At 33.4% G+C, this 19278-nt stretch overlaps 1 protein-coding gene across 1 annotated transcript in view; it reads left to right on the forward strand.

The window, feature by feature from the left end:
- The window catches only part of CNTN5 (contactin 5), a 470769-nt gene that overhangs the window by 23767 nt on the left and 427724 nt on the right, over positions 1-19278 (forward strand). The window lies entirely within an intron of this gene.

A 19278-nucleotide genomic window follows, 5' to 3' on the forward strand; every position in this document is an offset into this window, starting at 1 on the left:
TTCTTTTGGACATAAGTTGGCATATATTAAAAATTCTGTTTATGGTCATGTAACCAAAGAAATGTCTCTGAAATGCAAATATTTTAGATTCTGACTAGAATTTCCTAACCAGTTGTCTCAATGTTTTTAATAGAAAAAAGATACATGTAATGTTATATATATATATATAGATATAGATATAGATATAGTATAATATATACTTTTCTAAAATAGATCATACATCTAATCAACTAAATGTAATTATTTTTAATTCAAACTCTTTCACTTATAATGAGGGCTTACACCAAATTGAAGATAGACTATTAGGTAAAAAAAAAAAAAAGACCTTAGTATTATTTCTTAGTAAGTAATCCTACTTCATTTAAATTCTTGAGGACTACAAATTATAAAATATAGATACGAGGGCCATGAATCATTATGTTATAATTTATATGTAACTATATTGGCTACATAATTCTTATTTTTAAGTAAAAATCACACCTTGAAGAATAAAATAATTGATTTTTCTTTATACAATCTTTCTCACATATTATTTCTAATTAACCCAGAATCCAAATAACCTATTATAGAAGTGTGAAGGAGAAAAGGAAAGGAAAAGATAATAGTAGATCAATTTGAAGAACATTGATCTAGGTCATAGAAAAATCTAAATATTATAAAATAGATTAGCTAGGGAGTTTATATGGGAACCTTACATACGCTAAATATAACACAATAGTAGCCTATATACACTCTTTTTATTTTGGAATATAATGATATGGTACATCAAAGAACCTATTTATTACTTTTCAGTATACACATTTAAAAAGTAACCTGATAAACAAAATAATTCTTATTGTTTTTCTGTTGAGTACAGTCTTTTTAGGAAAGACAGAGCAAATCCAGAAACCATTATGTACAATATTAGTGACTTACACCTTTCTCTCTGCACTATACGATCTGACACATATAGACGGATTCATACTAGCCTGTATAGCAGGCTTTTTTCCACCCTCAAAATCAGCATGTTGGCAAAATATGTGAACATTCCTGCATGCTTCAGAGCAGAAATATATTTACTGGAAGATCCTACATATCTTTTAAAAATATTTTATTGAATTTATTGGGGTTATATTAGTTAATAAAATTATATAAGTTGCAAGGGTACAATTCTATAACACATCATCTATATAATTTATTGTGTGTTCACCACCCAAAGTCAAGATCCTACATGTTGATATGGCTATGCTTCCTAGGATTCCTGCAAAGACTAGTGCTTTGAATAGCATTAGAGTCACATGAGTTTTTGGAGATTCAATTTATATACATACACAAATTGTCACAGTTGGCTATTGTGACTCCCTTAATACTAACTTCTTTGTCCTCTTATGAACCAGCAATATATTTTAAATGATTCTGGCTCCCTACTAACAGCGTCTTGATTCCCTACCCACCCTCCAAGTCAAAGCCTAGATTCAGCTACTTCATGGACAATAATATTATGGAAACAACAATTTAAGTGCTAAAAGTGTATATAAAATTGTTCCACATAAGTTCTAGGTGTGGTTAAGATGACATTATTACTAAACTAGTTTAGCAAATGATTTTTAAAAACTAACATCTTTTTAAAAGTCCAGAATTATATTGGGAGTTTATGCAGGGGTGGGCAGAAGAAAGTTTACAGTCATTACTATGGAATATAGTACAATAATTAATAAATAAAAATACAAGTATAAATTCTGTGTTTAGCATACTCACAACTGTAAACTTACTTTTGCCTACTTCTGTATTTATTGAATACTTAATTCTGTGTCAGTAATATTTTTAAATACATTAACTCATTTCACCCTCATAACCAACATGGGTTGTTATATTATAAAATATATATTCATTTTACAGATGGCACATCTTATTTAACTGTAGGGGCACTCAATCTTTTCCTTTTCTAATATAAATATGTATTATATGCATTTATGACATACTCAATTTTATTTTTAATTTCTCCCTTTTTAAAACATTTTATTTATTTATCTTTAGACAGAGGGGAATAGAGGAAGAAAGAGAGAGAGAGATTGATATGAAAGAGGAACACTGACTGGTTGCTTCTCACATACACCTGGATGTAGGGGCGGGGGTAAAGGGTGGGACCGAACCTGAAACACAGGCATATGCCAAGACTGGTAGTTGAACTGGTGGCCCTTTGCAAGATGATTCCCAACCAACTGAGCCACACCAGTCAGGGCTTAATTACTCTCTTAAATTATAATTATATTGCTCTTTAAAAAATTCTTATATATTTTCTTCACCAACCATCATCTTATATTCAATTTATTGAGATCTATATAACAAAAATAAGTACTAGCAACAAAAATAAGCATGTAATCATTTTGCTTTTCTTATTGTTGTTCAAATTTAGTTAATAAAACCCTTGCTTAATTTTTCTCATGGCAGTTTAGGACTAAGGAGCATTGGGTTTTTTACAGATCTGGAATTTGAGGATTTATAGTAACTTTGCTATGTAGTTATTTTTTATTATTACATTATCTCTTTTGATAAATCTCTCTCTTTACCATTAAAAAAATTAATTGGATGGTAAAAGGTCAGGGTCTGGAAAGCTAAATTTTCAAAATTCATTTGAGACAGGACTATGACTATTATCAAACACTGATAATATTGTCATAGGTTCTTTTGAAGAGAATGGTGATAAGGAAGTTAGTTTTGGCACTTTTACCTGGTAATTGAACAATAATAAAACTTATATCTAATGTGTAAAAGAATGAAGTTAAGCATAACAAATTTAGTTTCTTGTAAAGCTTTATTCCAATTGACTTTTTACTCTATATATCAACAAATGCAAAATAGCAGATATATTGCTATATTTATATAGTAATTACTTTTTACACTAATATGGTATGTCATCTTTATTCCAAAGGTAATTTTGATGACTTGCTATATAAAATTATGTACCATAAACAGTAAATATGTTAATAAATAAATAGAACACCTGGACAAAAGATATATTTCACAGGTAGAGGTCAAGACAGTATAGGCCATACTGTCTCACAATTATTGTGGTCAAGACATAAATATTTTCTTAGGACTCCCAGTGGTCAAAGCAAAAGAAAAAAATACAAACATTTAAAGAGTCTAATTTTCCGGAAGTTCCTTAAGAGAAGAAAATTTTTTCTTGAGTTTTAATTCTTATAGAAATCTCTTATTTGAGGCTTTATATAGAGATCATAACAACATCCCTACATCACTTGAATAGCAAGTTTAATTAGCCTGATATAAAACCAAGCCAATTCTTTAAATGTAACTAGAATTTAATCACGAAGCTATTCACTGCATTCATTTATAAATCCTCTTTAAATTTTGATTTGAGCAGCTAATGGATTTGAGCAGCTGCTGCATACTTGCTCATCTTCCCCTTTTAACCTATCCCTCACATGTCTAAGGATCCATGAGCATCTTTTCCTTTAAGTTCTCCTTAAGTGAATACTTATAAAGATGGCTCAGCTCAGTTAGTGTTTATAATGTAGTTTAGCATTAGTAAATACATGCCGCATAAGGGGATAATAAAAATTAATGAGGTAAAGAAGTCATGTCTGTGAACTGTTTTTTTTTTAATTCAGAAAGAAAGGCATTAACACAAAGTTGGTGTATTATTACTAGTGACAATTGTTACTGGTTATTGATAAGGTTATTCTGATAACGTGTCTTTTATTACTGTAGCTTTTATGCATCATGAGGGTAATTTCCTCACCTAGCATAGTGATTTCTCTTCAGTGGCAAGCAAGAATACACCACATAAAACTCCGTCACCAGATTAGCTTATCACCATGCTGATGAGAATATGGAAGTGATATAATGTGACAGACACTATATACCCTTCTCGAACGTCCTTCAGAAATCCAAAGCTGGCAGGAGTCTCTCCACAGTTTGGGTTTTTAGAATTAATTTATATAAGCAAGACTAAATAGAATGAATCAGGATTAAAATAGCCTTATGCTGTCTCTTGCTTCAAAAATAACTTTATATGCCATCCTTCGTAACTGATAGTTCATATCTAAATTCAAACATACTGCTTTTCAGGGCATTTAGATGATTTTGATTCAGAATATTTCATTAGTTTTCCTTGAGGCAGTTAATTAAAATAACCTCCTTAACTCTTTGAGAGATTATATGATTTTTATAGACTTTGCATTTAAGCCCTTTAATTTAACCTTTCACTTTCATACAAAACTCAAAAATTACTTCTCTAGCTTTTTCATAACTTTTCTCCTAAAGTAAAATCGATCTTAGACTTGAAAAGCACATTTTTCTAGCATTTAACACCCAATGAAATTATTTGAATAATTACTAGCTCCACAGAATATCACAAGCTTTACTTCATTCATCTATGAGGCTATATAATAATAACTTCATTAATCATTTGAAAATCAATTAATATGAATGAGTTACATTGGCGTGGATAATTTTATTATTTGTAAAAGTATCCAATTTTAATGCAAAATAAATTAGTTTGTAATATCTTTTATAAACAAAACAGCTCTTTTTATTACAAAAAATATTACTCAGTATGGTTTAAGTCTTCCTTTAAAAAGATGGTTATTCCAATCACATTGGCTATAGTAACTTTTAGTGTATGATCCCTTGACAAACAACTGGATAGATTCTTTGAGAGCACAAATTTTTTAAATTAAAATGCATAATTTTGTGCTTTAAAGGACAGTTATGATAAGTGAATCAAAGCTGACGTGTGGCAAATTGTTCTCAAATCCTTAATTCTGTAATGTAAATGATAAATTCATAAGTATTTTATTTATTGAAGTAAATCCAAACACGTAATTTTATTATTTATAGAAACATGAATTACTCTGTCCATATGTGATAGATGACCTCCACCAAAATGGCCTCACTAAGGTGGCTTGACCCAGAGTACATCTGACCTCAGTGCTCCTCTTCTGTTTAAAAGTGCAGTAAGGCTGTTCTTTGCTCACAGTGTGTGAAGCAACCCAGAAAGACCAAGCTCACTCATGCCCCTTTACCCAGTTCATTGTTCTCTAATACTTAGCAGAGTGTCTTTAAAGATCTTTCTCCAGCACAAAAACATTCCAAGGCATAAAAGTAACATGGGGTTTTAAATTTCACTACTAGTGCAAGTTTTCAGTATAAAATAGCAGCTCCATATTGGGACAGTTTATAATCCAGGTGAATTAAAAGGCACTAATATAAAATAAGAAAGTATGAACATGGGGACAGATACAGAATAGGAGTACTTTCTAAAATTATTTTGTTCTATAAAAACCCTTTCTTTCATGAATAAGTCAAAGGAGAATATATATTAACCAATCTGGAGTTGTTGTGCCTTGACTGACTGAATCTCCATACCAGGTGCTAAAATTGCTACCCTTTGTTTATATTCATAGATAGATAGGGAGTTATAGATATGTATAGGTATAGATGTTTATATGAAGTCTGTCTGGAAGGTATCCAAGTATATAATGTGAAAAATAGAGACATTTATTGAAGAAGATACAAGATACAAGAAACATTATACATAGGACAATGATGTCTCAGTCCCCTTTGAAGGAGGCACCTTGAACCTCACACAGTTCTCCCAGTCACCATCAGCTGCCCCATTGTATTTTCCTGAATACCACTGATGGTCTGAAATCTCTTCACTTTCAAAGGTGATTTTAGTTTTGGGAAAAACCATAAGTCTCAGGGCACCAAATATGGGCTGTAGGGGGCTGAGTCACCTGGGTGATTTGATGTTCTGCCAAAAAACTCTGTATAACATGTGATGTATGTGTGGGTACTTTGTCGTGATGAAGCTGCCAATTCCAGTTTCCCATAGCTGTGGCTTTCTGAATCATCCGAATATTTTCTGTGGAGGGGAATGTTCAAGCTTCATGCACAACTTGATGCAGACTCATTGCTCTACTTGTTCAGTCATTTTGAATGTGTTGGCCACACAGCACACATGCTCACTCAATGATGTCTACTGCCCCCACTGACTAGTACAGTGACATCATCACTGTTCACACATGTGCATTCCAGTCCACTCTCCTTAGCTGCCAGGTTATATCAAAAACAATAAACCATTCTGTCATGTTAATAATGGCTGGACTTTTTCCAGACAGACCTCATATACATGTATGTATGTATGTATGTATATTTATAGGTACATAGATTTACTACTAATAATGCAAGTATAAGTGGTACTAGTTAGGGAGAACTTAAGTCCAGTCAAACTGTAGAACACATTTAATGCATCATTGATCTTTTTAATCCTCTCATCAACCTTATGAGGGATTTTTATTATTGACCCAATTATAATTGGAAAAAAGTAGTGACGCTCAAGAGTGTCAAATAATTTTTCCAAAGTCACACCATTTTAAATCTCACTAATACTGCCAGTGTATAGTATAAAATGGCAGCTCTGTATCAGGACAGTTTATAAGCCAGCTGAGTAAAAAGATCAAACCTCTAACTCAGATCAAACATCATACTTATAACCTTACTTAAACATGCATTGCATTTTTGTGTGGCATGTTTGTAGTTCTTTTATTTGTAGAACATGTACTCCATCTCTGCTCTTTTAGGGGCATTTTTGTAGATGGTAGAGAGCTTAAAGTGAACAATGCATATCCACAAAATCAGTACAAATCCCTCTATTCCACGCACATTCCACTAGTTCCTACATCTCCCCCTGGAACTCCTGGCACTCCTGTCCGGCTTGTCTACTCTTTAATTTATCTCCTTTCCATTCTACTCTAACCTCACTAAAATTCCTCTGTGCTAATTATTTCTGAAATAATCTATGTAAAACAATTCCGACCATGTTGTCCTTACATAAATTCCTAATGGCTTACCATAATTGCACAGAAGTTTTTGATTTGCCCTATAAGGGTACAGAGGGCAGATAATCAGAGGGTTGCTCTAAGAATATGTACCCAAGAGAACGCTGCAGGTAAAGTGAAGTTAGGAGGTCACTTCAGTAATCTAGGTAAAAAGGTCTTGAAGTTCCTGATGTATTAAGATGTAATAGAATAGATATCTGTGGAAGGCTCCAAAAATAAATGAGAACTTGCAAGTAACTGAATAAATGAAGGTGGAATTATAAAAAATATGGAGTTAGGCTATCAAGATTGTAAGCTTCAATCAATTAAATTGAACAATTCATAATGTTAATATAGTCGCACAGAGAAGAAAAGCAAGATTCTGGGAGACTAAAATGTTTTCAGCTTGAGGTCACTTTATTCTGTCTCTAAAGTGAATAACCCAACATTTACAAATATTGGTTGGTGCTCAGAAAAGGCAGGTGGGAACTGCCCACAAAATACGTCAAGGTGCTCAATGAAACCATAGATATTTCATCAAGAGAAATTATACTAACCTTTGGGAATATACATATTCTTCTGATAGAAAGATAGGAAAAAGTAGAAAGAAAGGGGTTGGTGGAGGAGACAAGAAAAGAATGATTAGAGAGATGCAGGTGAGGACCAATAAAATAGAGTGGAATACAAATGGCACTTGGAGTTTTAATGTGGGAACTGTCACTTGCATGAAATGTTATAAGTAACATGAAAAAAAGACCTTCAGATTTTGAGACCTTTAAAAACCAATTTCAGTAATGATAGAGGCAGAAATCAGATTCCAAGGCATTTAAGTGTAAGATATTATAGTGGGTATTGATTTTGGCCAGAGCAGAATGAGGATGTATAACAGAGTTTTGTTGACATGACATGACAATGAAATATAGTGGTATGTGGTGGAAGAAAGGAGTGTAGAGGAAGATGCTGAAAATACAAAATATAGAAATTCTAACTTGTTAAATGAAATTTTCCTTGCCATGTTAGGTATAGGTATCCTCTGGACTTTAATCTTCTTCCAGGGAAATATTCTGCCAGTCACAATACTGTAAATGATATGTGGAACTTGAAAAATATTTAGAGTTTAGTTTCTCACCTCCTGGCCTACAAACTTGAAGTATAGTTTGCCAAAAAATAGCCAGAGAGCTATAGAATTCTATAAATAACTTTTCAATACTTTTAACCTATGTATTATTTCATATCCTCTAGAATTTGAATTTTTTCAATAAAACTATTATTTCAAGAGAAATAGAAAACACAGTATTATTTTCATAAACTTATAACACCCAGTGGAAGAATCACATGATGGTTAGGATTCATTGATGCTTTACCCATTAAAAAAAATAGGAGGAACTAAGAAGATATCCACTAACAAAGACCAATTAATTAGCTGTGTCTCAAAAGCCTTGAATTTGTGGTCCCAGTTTCTTTGTAAGCTTTCTGCAGTATTTTTTGTTTTGGCTTAAATTTAGTACTTTGGGCAAATTTTGGGAGCTTACATGGGGTTTCTCACTATAAATCCTAGCAGGTCAACTTCTTTATAAGCAGAGATTTTTTTTTAATCAATGGCCTCTTCAACTTGCTGCAATGGAGCCTTGTTCAAACTGCAATTGGTTCTGAGTCTGTGTAGAAGGCCCCACTCATCTTCCACAGCACAGTTTAGGATGTTCTCTGTCATTGGCCATTTAACCCAGTCTATAGACTGAATAAGATTTACCCCTGAGGAATATTTATGGTGCTTAGTCTCTGAGTTTAGACCAATATGGGTGACTTCTCTATGCCAGGCTTTTTGTTCTCCATCTGTGGGATTTAAGGGAGAAGAATGGAGTTTTGGGGTGTGGTATAACCACTTCACAGGCCATGTGCCTTCTCTTTGTGGATATAAATGTATTTCTTTATTTGCTTTTTCTTTTAAATGATTTTAAAAATTATTTCTTTAATTAAGGTATAATTGACCTATAACATTATGTTAGTTTCAGGTGTACAGCATAATGATTCAAAATTTTTGTGTTGCTGAATGACCATTACAAGTCTAGTTAACTTCCATCACCTTACATAGTTATAAAAAAGCTTTTATTCTTGAGAACTTTAGGATCTATTCTCTTGGCAATTTCCGAATGTGCAATGCAGCATTATTAACTGTAGTCAGCATGTACGTTATATCCCCATGACTTACTTATTTTATCATTGAAATTTTGTACCTTTTGAAATTCTTATTTTTCTTACATTTCCCCTCTGATCTGGCAACCACAATCCATTCTCTTATTCTCTGTATCTATGAGTTTTTTGTTAGTTATTGTTGTTTCAGGTGTAACATTTAAGTAAGATCATATGGTATTATTTTCTGACTTATTTCATTAGCATAATGCCCTAGAGAGCCATTCATGTTGTCACAAATAGCAAGATTTTATTCTTTTATATGGATAGATAATGTTCCATTGTGTATAGAAACCCATTTTCTTTAATTATGCATCCATCAGTGGACGCTTAGGCTGTTTCCATATCTCAGCTATATTAAATAATGCTGCAATAAACATGAGTGCATGCATACCTCTTTTTGAGTTAGTGGTTTGGTTATCTTCAGATGAATACCCAGAAGTGCAATTGCTGGGTCCTATGGTAACTCTGCGTTTAATTTTTTGAGGTACCTCCATACTGTTTTCTATAGTGGCTGTACCAATTTACATTCCTATCAACAGTGTACAAGAGTTCCTTTTTCTTTACATCCTCTCTGTTTTTACTTTTTTTGTCTTTTTTGATAAAAACCATTCTAACAGGTATGAGGAGATATCTTATTGTGGTTTTGATTTGCATTTCCCTGATGATTAGTGATTTTGAGCATCTCTTCATGAGTATGTCTTTTTTAGAAAAATATCTGTCCATATGTTCTGCCATTTTTAAAGTTATATTGTCTGTTTGTTATTGAGTTATATGAATTCTTTATATATTTTGGATATTAACCCCTTATCAGATATTTGATTTTCAAATGCTTGATTTTATTTAGTAGGTCGCCTTTATATTTTGTTTATGGTTTCCTTTGTTGTACAGTCTTTTTATTTTGATGTAGTCCTAATGTTTAATTTTAATTTTATTTTTTAAAGATTTTATTTATTTACTTTTAGAGAGGGGATGAGAGGGAGAGAGAAAGAGAAAAACATCACTGTGTGGTTGCCTCTCCTGTGGCCCCCACTGGGGACCTGGCCGGCGACCCAGGCATGTGCCCTGACTGGAATCCAACCTGCGACCCTTTGGTTTGCAGCCCACACTCAATCCACTGAGCTACACCAGCCAGGGCTCTAATGTTTACTTTTCAAATTTTGTTGTTTTTCTTTGGTGTCAGATTCAATAGTCATCACAAAGACCTGTGTCAAGGAGCTTACCATCTACGGGTTCTTCTAGGAGTTGCATGATTTCAGAGCTTACATTCCAGTCTTTAGTACACTTTTAGTATATTTCTGTATATGGTGTAAGGAAATGGTCTAATTCCACTTTTTACATATGTCTATCCAGTTTTCCTAGTGTCATTTATTGAAGTGGCTGACCTCTTCCCATTGCTCTTTGTCCTACATTAATAGACCATATGTGTGTGGGTTTACTTCTGGGCTCTCTATTTTGTCCCATTGATCTATATTTCTGTTTTTATCTATTTAGAAGAAAGTTACTATTCTTTATTTTTTTCATTTTTCTTCCTTCGCAGGAGATGTTAATATGATGACACTTTTTTTTTTTAAAAAAGAAAGTCTTCCAATCCATTTCAGAATAAAAGGCAAACCCCTACAAATGTCCTCCGGTCATTTACTATTTAAATGCTGCTGCATTTCCAGCTTTTTCTCTAATTTTCAGGCTTTAATAAACTATACATAGTCATCAAAACATTTTATTCTTGTTCATGATAGCATATATTTACTTGTGATGTTCTCCTTGTCGGCTGGACTACTGTTCAACAACCAATTTCTCCCTTTCTCTCTGTCTCTCCTATGTTCCTTATAATAATTGTTTCTTATTACATTGCATTGCAACTATTTATGATAATCATCTCTGCTTCCCAAGAGCCATTTTGAGCTTGAGCATACCACTGACTCTACAAGACCGAATTCATTGAGGGCAAATGCCATACCTTATTCATTGTTTTAGGTTAATGCCAAAGTGCTAACATGCAAGTCCATAGTCAACACTGGAGAATGGGTGCAGAATGAGTAAGTGAATGTATAAATAACCTTTGGCCCCACAGTGGGCTCCAGAGTGAATCCCCCTCTGACACCTGAGAGGAATGATTTCCCAGGAAGTACATATACATTTGTCTCAGACAATTGCATCAGACATTCAAAATAAAAAGAACATTTCAGCACAGACATTTCATAAATATAAAGCTTCACATGTTAATATCAAAACAGGTGTTGATGTTCATTTGTAAGTTAGTAATATTTGCATATTATCTTGCATACTATTGGTAATATACATTTTAATATATATTTTATTAATAAACAATAATAGATGTTTGAGGCAAACTAAGGTATCACAGAGAAATATGGAAAAGTTACCTTTTTAAAAGCAATTGTGATATGTCTCTGAAAGCAGAAAGAAGAAAGCTCTGACTTTTCTTTCCAGTCATGATTCTAGAATTCTAGCAACATCTCTCTATCGATCCTGGTACAAATGAAAGTTTCCAATTCATTCCATAGCTTCATTGTATTGCAGACTTAGAATTAGGACACAGTGACAGAATTTGTCAAGCTAAGCAACAAACTTCACTCTTAAGTTCCTTGAGAACATGTGTGCAAATGTTATTTTATTTCAGGTGTCAACCATTAAGGGGTCTGCCCAGAATCACTGCTGTAATTCATGTCAAAAGATCCAGAAATACTGGTTTACTTTTTAAGTAAGTTTTTTAAAACTCATGTTTTCCAGCCCACCATAAGAAAAAATGCTCTTATTTTCCAGCTCTTAATAGGTAGAAGGGATTAGAGAATTGTCTTCCCTAAATAGTTCACAGGAACTTAAATGACATTTTAAAAAGATCACATCCGTCCGAACAAAATAACCAAAAAATATGTTTATATATTGTCAGTAAGGAACATCAATGAGGTCATTAATATCAATTCTGTTTTCATAAACATATCGAATCATCGACCTAAGAAATCATAACTGTAACAGATTTATTTAAATGATAGCTCATGGAATTTTATGAACAGCCATTAAATTCACAAAACATTATATAATTGCTGAGATGGAACAAGCCTTGTTTATTAAACAAATTTCTGATTCTCTGTGCACCAATATCCATACAGATTTAGAAAGTTTGACTTATAATTATTGTATGACTTATTATATATTTTAAATTCTATTATAAGAACACAGGAACTAAAAAATTATCAATATTTTATAAATCTTGATTTTTTTAATTCTCCTGGTAGATGAATACAACTATATCTTTTCACATAACAATGTTCTGTGGAAAAGTTTTTATTCATTTAATATTGTGATATTTTATATTTTAGAGATATGTTCCACAGTTGTTTCTTAAAATGTTCTCTAAATATTTTTGATCTTAGTTAATTCACCCACTTTTAGAGGTGAAAAATTTATGGCTATCTTTGCTCATAAAATAAAAATTATAATTAAAATAACTCTAACAATTTGAACAATTTATTTTAAATTTTAGACCGTTTGTAGTATTTATATTTAATGATATAAACATTAATAATATTTAATGACAATGCTAATAATAATTGTTAAGGCTTACTAATGATTATTATATGCCCAACACTGGAGTAAGCTTTTTGCATATACGCTCATATTGCGCCACTAACAGAAATTTCATAACTTAGGCATTATCTACATATAAACATACTAAAAATAAGAAAACCGAAGGAGGTAACTCACTTGCCAAGGACACAGAGTTATAAATGAAACTGAAGGTCAAGTCTTGTTCAATCTGACTATAGACCCAGATCTTAATAAAATAAAAGGAATAAGAACCCCGTGATGTTTGTGGAGTTTTTTCATGTTATAGCTAATTAAATCATTTAAACAACCATAACATTATGCTGAGTTGTCTCACAACCTCTAATTTTGAGATCAGAAAATGGAAATGATAGAAGCCATGTATCTTATTTATGGCCAGACAGCTCAAGTTAAAGATATGAACTTAATCTACTTCATATATCTGAGGTGCTTACGCACATTTATATCAAACTTACTCTAACTTCAGTGTATTCACACAAGATTCCTCTTTGGTTTGCCATTTCCCAGGACATTGTATATTCATGTTGCTCATGAGACAGCTATGCCACACAGAGAACATGCCTGCCAACTGCTTTCACTCTGCTATTTTTTTCAATAAATCAAGTGTGGCATAGTTTCCTATTATGTTGAGGACTCCATATTGCTTTTTGTTAATACGCAGGTGAAACTCAAAATAGCCCTGATTATAATAGAGGTAAAATAAATAGAATTCATGCAACTATCAACATCATCAGGTCACACTTGGTTCAGAAGATACATGGAAACTATGGAGGCTTCAGGAATGTGGTCCACCAGGGCTCACCTTCCAAATAAGCTCAGTTCAGCCCTTTGCAATCATACGCAACCTAGAAGGAGCCTGGCCTTAGAAATGAGGGATATCCATATCCTACTTTAGCTGAAACTATTTTCTAGCACCTAAAGTTGATAGCTATTATTACTGTTTATAGCTAAACTAAAATTATTTAAATAACTGTTAATATTAAGAAATGCTTGTCTACTTTCAAAATCAATGTTTTGTAAGGAGGCTTTAACTGCCATTCAAATTTTATGATTTCAGTTTCTGTGTTTTGGAAGTACTAGTAATAAAAAATTAAAAATATTAATCAAGTTACCGAGTATATTTTTTCTAACATAATCTGAATGGGATCATAAATATGGATAAGACTAAATGAGTATTTAAATGTAAAACATAAAATTTAACTGTGAACCCAATTTTATTTGCCTTTACAACCCGGGCATCTCTGCATTTTTTTGAATAATGAGATTTTCTTTGAGGTTGCCAAATAGATTTCAGCATAACTAGCTAAGGACAAAGAAAATATTTCAATACATACATTTTAACATGGTTTTATTGAACTAAAAATGCTTGTCCTTGTTCGAGACCCACTGAAGATCCTCGGCCACAGAATATATCTTTCATCGTTGCTTACAGCAGATATTGCTTTTTTCCCTGGCCTCTGCCATGGAGGCAAATTATCATTTCCCTATAAAATTAAACTACAGAATTGCTTTTCTTTATTCATAGATTAGACAGACTTTGGGGGCCTATTTCATTCTTAGAATGTATAATCTTGCACAGAGAGGAAAAAATAAACAAAAATGTCATGTACATTTTATTACAGCCTGTACTAATATTTAACTTTTTTGGTGCCTTTTCCTATTAAAATAAATTTGAAAAGATTTTATTATTTAGTTTAAAAAGTGATTACTGATTAATTGCTAATCGTATATAACTTTTCAAATGGTGAGTCACTAGTAATGAAGACAGGAGAAATGCAAGGCCAGAGAGATGACTCAAATGATTAGCTTTAAACAGAACTAGATGGTGCTGGAAGGAGAGTTGACTTGAGGGGGTGAGCACACAATACATTATACAGATGAAGTATTATATAATTGTACCCTGAAAACTGTACATTTTATTAACTGATGTCACTTCAGTAAATTCAATGATTTAAAAAAATGGATCTTAGAAGAAAGAAAGCAGCTCATCATTGCATTCGTACAAAAATATCATAGTTCATTAGGAAAATTTCTACCTCCTCAGACCTCCTTTAATAAATGAACTGTTTTTTCTTAATAGCATATTAAAGTCATACATGTAACCTGGTGATTCAATTGATCTTAATGATGACAAATTCTAAATGTTAATGTATGGATGTGTGTGTGTATGTGTGTTTGGTTAAGAAGCGACTTTCATTACACTAAAAATACTGAATACTTAACTAAGTCACACACTTGCACTGCTTTATTATAAGGCATCAATCCAAAAAATTAGTGATCAACATTAGCATGAGAAACAAAATCGAGGGTTATTTTTATCTTAGGGGCCTTTTGTTGTGATTGAGATAATATATGCATCTTATTTAAGACCTCTCTTCTAGTGAGGGGTAAAGTAGAAAATATGTTAATTGCTTTTTATTTCATCAGTGTAGAGCCTAATATAATGAGAGGTGAGATAAAGAAGACATTTGCTTTCCTTAGTAGGACGAACTCAGTGGGAGCAGTTACAGAGTAGGAGGTAAAGAAACTGAGCAACAGAAACATGGAAAATAGTGGAGCAGAGACTTGCCGACAAAATTCAATGCAATTGAATTATTTGTAAGTAATAAGGACAAAGAAGCTGTATTTGTCAAGGGAACACTGGTGAATGTAAGGACAGTACTTCCATTAGAAGAATAAGATAAAAGTTAGTACATGGAATGTTAAATAGTGAGCATATGGCAGAAATTGAAATCAAACGATTGTTTCTTTGAATGAGAATGAATGAATCATGGAATTTCCAAATTAAGGGGTAGGAAGGCACACATAGTAAATCCTATATTCTATTGAAAAAATAATTTGAAATGCCTTTTAATCTTCAACAGTGAAATGCATGGGCTTTCGTCTGGCTTCATCTTTCTCCTCCTTTTACTCTCAAATAATTTTTTAACAACATCAAAACCTTCTAACAACATTTAACTTAACCAGTTATTCTTGAAATAGGCCTGCAATGTCTGCAATGTCAGCATTATATAAAAGATGGATCTTTCTTTGAGATGTACTCACATGGCAGTGCCAAAATTTACCAAAAAAAAGTCACCTCTATCCAGTTTAGACTTACTAAAAATCCATGATCACCTAAAATTATGTCTTTGCAGAAAGAGCCACGGTAGAAATGTTGGCCGTGACTTCATTTACCCAGCGACGCTTTAACCCCACGCTGACACGTCCTTTGCTGTGAGGTGTGGTTGTCTCCATACTACCGCATCCTGGTCAGCAGTCCACCTATGTGGGCCGCATCAGTTTGAATTTATTTTTATGTATCAAAATCTGTAAGGCCATTTCCCTCACCCGCCATTACTCTATATCTTATTCAGTATCTGTTTTCATCCTTATTTCTTCTTTTTCGTTCTATGTAGGTATTCTGTAATTTAAGGCAACTTCCGTTCTCTTTATCTGCTTCTCCCTGTCACTCCCTCTTTCTATCTTTTTTTTTCATAAATTACCTTAGCAATGTCTCATTTTTTAAAATTTTGTTTAGTTATTTTTCATATACAGTTTCTTGTCTATTTCTCCCATCCCAGCCCCCCCTGCCCCGTCTCCCCACCTCCCTCCCATTTCCTCCCCCCTAGTCCTCATCCCTGTGTCTTTCATACTTGTTCCTCAAAATCCCTTCCCTTTTTAAAAGCAACAAACAACAAATGTTGGAGAGGCTGTGGGGAGAAGGGGTCCTTAGTTCACTGTTGATGGGATTGCAGACTGCTACAGCCATTATGGAAAACAGTATGGAATTTTCTCAGAAAAATAAAAATCGACCTGTCTTTTGACCCAGCAATTCCACTGCTAGGATTATATCCCAAGAATCCTAAAACATCAATATCAAAGAACATATGCACCACAATGTTCATAGCAGCACAATTTACAATGTCTCATTTTTTACTATATTTTTATGCAGTATAAATTTACATCTTTCAGTCCACGTCTTTATCTGATATCTAGTGCCATATTGCTTGTTGAATAGCTCCTTCAGTACTAAAATTCTAAGTTATTTTCTTTTTGTAGAAAACTGGGTTCCTAAATTTCTCTTTTGTAAATGGTACCAATGATGATTGCCCCTCCCCACTGTCCTTTATTACTGCTTCATAGTTGATCAATTTCCAAGTAATTGGCACACATCCATTTTTCTCCTCACCAAAGTGCTATCACACTCATCGAAGCCTTTAATGTGTGTTTTAGCTGGGCTGTTGTGATAGCTTCCTGAATGGTTTTGTCATCTCTGTTATCTCAAACCGCCTCTTTTGTCCTTATTCTTCATTTCTTATCAAGACTTCCATCTACCAAAACCCATCATATTCCAGGGAGTTCTGATAAAAATTAAGGACCTCCACATTTGTCCTCAGCCAGTCTTTCCAGAATTCATCTCCCACTCTTTTGACTCACGTTTATTATTTACTGCGGGAAATCTTTAACACCCCTTTTTCTGCCTACTTCATACAGATATGCTGACCTAGACTGCCTTCTTATTACTGTGGTATTGACATCTTGCCTGTCTTTCTGTAAGGAAAGAAAATTGTTACAGTGGGAAGCTGTAACCCACCCCACCACTCTTTGACTGTGTTTCTGTAAGTGCTGACTCTGACTAATATGTGGCTTGTAGATGATCAGCATGTGTTGTATAAGAATCGTAGAAACTAACTACAAAAGTTAAAAAAAACACTGGGACCTTCAGGCATCCCAGCTCTGGGAGATTTGCTCAAATTTATCTGTGGAGCCAGGCTGTTGTGAAGGCAGAGTGATGTGAAGCCAGGATGACTAAACCAGGATGTTGCACACCGACCCATCACTGTCCTTATCCGAATGGACTGTGCTCATCTGCGTATAAAGAGCTTTGCAGCACTCTCCAGTGATGTCTTTGTTCTCTAATCCTCCTTATAAAAACCTCTGCCTCCACTTAGATGGGGAGATGGGCTTTGTGATACAAATCCCCGATTCTCCACGTTGCCAGCCTCTGAGCCAAACCTTTTTCCTCTACATCAGCAACTGTCTCTTGAGTAGTGGTTTAGTAGTGTCAGGCAGCTGGACCTGCATTTTGGTTACGCTTTCAATTTATAAACCAAATGCTATATTTTCCATAATGTTTTTCCTAATTCTTTCTAGAAAGCTAGGACCTCTGTGTAAACACAACTTCTTTGTACTCTATTTATGTAACTTGAAGTCTAAAAATCGGGGTTCAAATGCAAGCTTCTAACTAGAAAATTTGCATCAAGTTAAATATTTTCTCATGTGTAAAAAAGGGATAATGTTAATACAGTCTCACAAGAAATACATGGGAAAATATATGAGTCTGTTTCATGACATCCATGAGGTCAGGGGTCATTTGTTGTTCACTAATATATCCCAATGTCTTAAACAATGACTGGTACATATAGATTAGTGCTTCATATATAAAAGAATATAAAATTCTAACATTTTCACCTTAATATTAATCTTCAATAAATTAGTTATTTATGTTCTTGGTTTCCCTACTATAGAAAGGAATATTTCTACTAGATGTATATTGAATACTTAAAATGGATATTATTCTGTCTCCATGACTATTTCTGCTTTTGTACCTTCTTCTGTGGACCCCAATTCTCTGCTATCATCCTGCATGTTTGGGCATTGAATATTCCATCACAAGGCCTCTTCTGACCTCATTCTGTGCATTCTCTCTGGACTGTATCATGCTTATTCTTGGACCCCACCTGATACTGTGCTCTTGTGATACATAGGCTTTTCTAGATACCACAAAGCTGTTTGCTTCATTAGGAACTTGTTGCCTTTGATGCCTAACTCTCTGGGTCTTCTCCAGTCCTATTCTTTCTCAGTTCTGATGTTTTTCTTCAAGGAGGCCTTCCCTGAACTCTCTAACAAATTAATTTAAAAAAATTACTTATTTTCCTCAAATGTATGTCATACTGAGACCCTACCTCAAAGTTTTCAGAAACTGGATATCACATCAGTTCATCCGCAAACCAATGAAAAAGCACAATGGAATCTTTCCTGTGTTTATCATGTGTTTATAATATAATAGGAATGTGAACACGCACACTCTTGAAGCAGTTTCATATGCCACAATTATTATTTGTCTTTACTAAGAGACATAAATGATTCTATTCTTGCAATACTATTTGTGAATCCTTAAAAGTAAACACAATCATTAATAATAAACATGCATTAAACAGATAAGAAAATGTCAGGTACAGGAAGAGGAACCCATTGCCTCTACCTTTATCGGTCATAACAAATAGCAAAACACCGGTTATGTGCCAGACATTGCCATTGGCCTCTTCCATCACTTTTTCTGTCTTGAGAACTTTTATTCATCCAAGGTTGTTTCAAATGTCACCTTCACGTTCACACCTTCTCTGTGTTCTCCTGTGCTCTATACTTCAGTAGTGTATGTTTGATGTATTGTTGGAACTCTGTTCTAGTACATTATATGTCTCCACTGCAAGAATGTAAGTGCTTAAAAGTTGGAGACACACTCTTTGAATATTGAAAAATAAGAAACTGTCACTAGGACATAATAAATGCATTTTTGGATTAATAAAAGAATGAGGGATACTGGAAGAAAAATTTAACTTTCTATGTATTTATGAGATATAATAATTTCACAGTTATGATAGTATATCCCTAATCAAGTTATTTATTTTAC

The sequence above is a fragment of the Artibeus jamaicensis genome, unplaced genomic scaffold (assembly GCF_021234435.1).
Source record: "Artibeus jamaicensis isolate MK-2021 breed Jamaican fruit bat unplaced genomic scaffold, CSHL_Jam_final contig_585, whole genome shotgun sequence".
Lineage (NCBI taxonomy): Eukaryota > Metazoa > Chordata > Mammalia > Chiroptera > Phyllostomidae > Artibeus > Artibeus jamaicensis.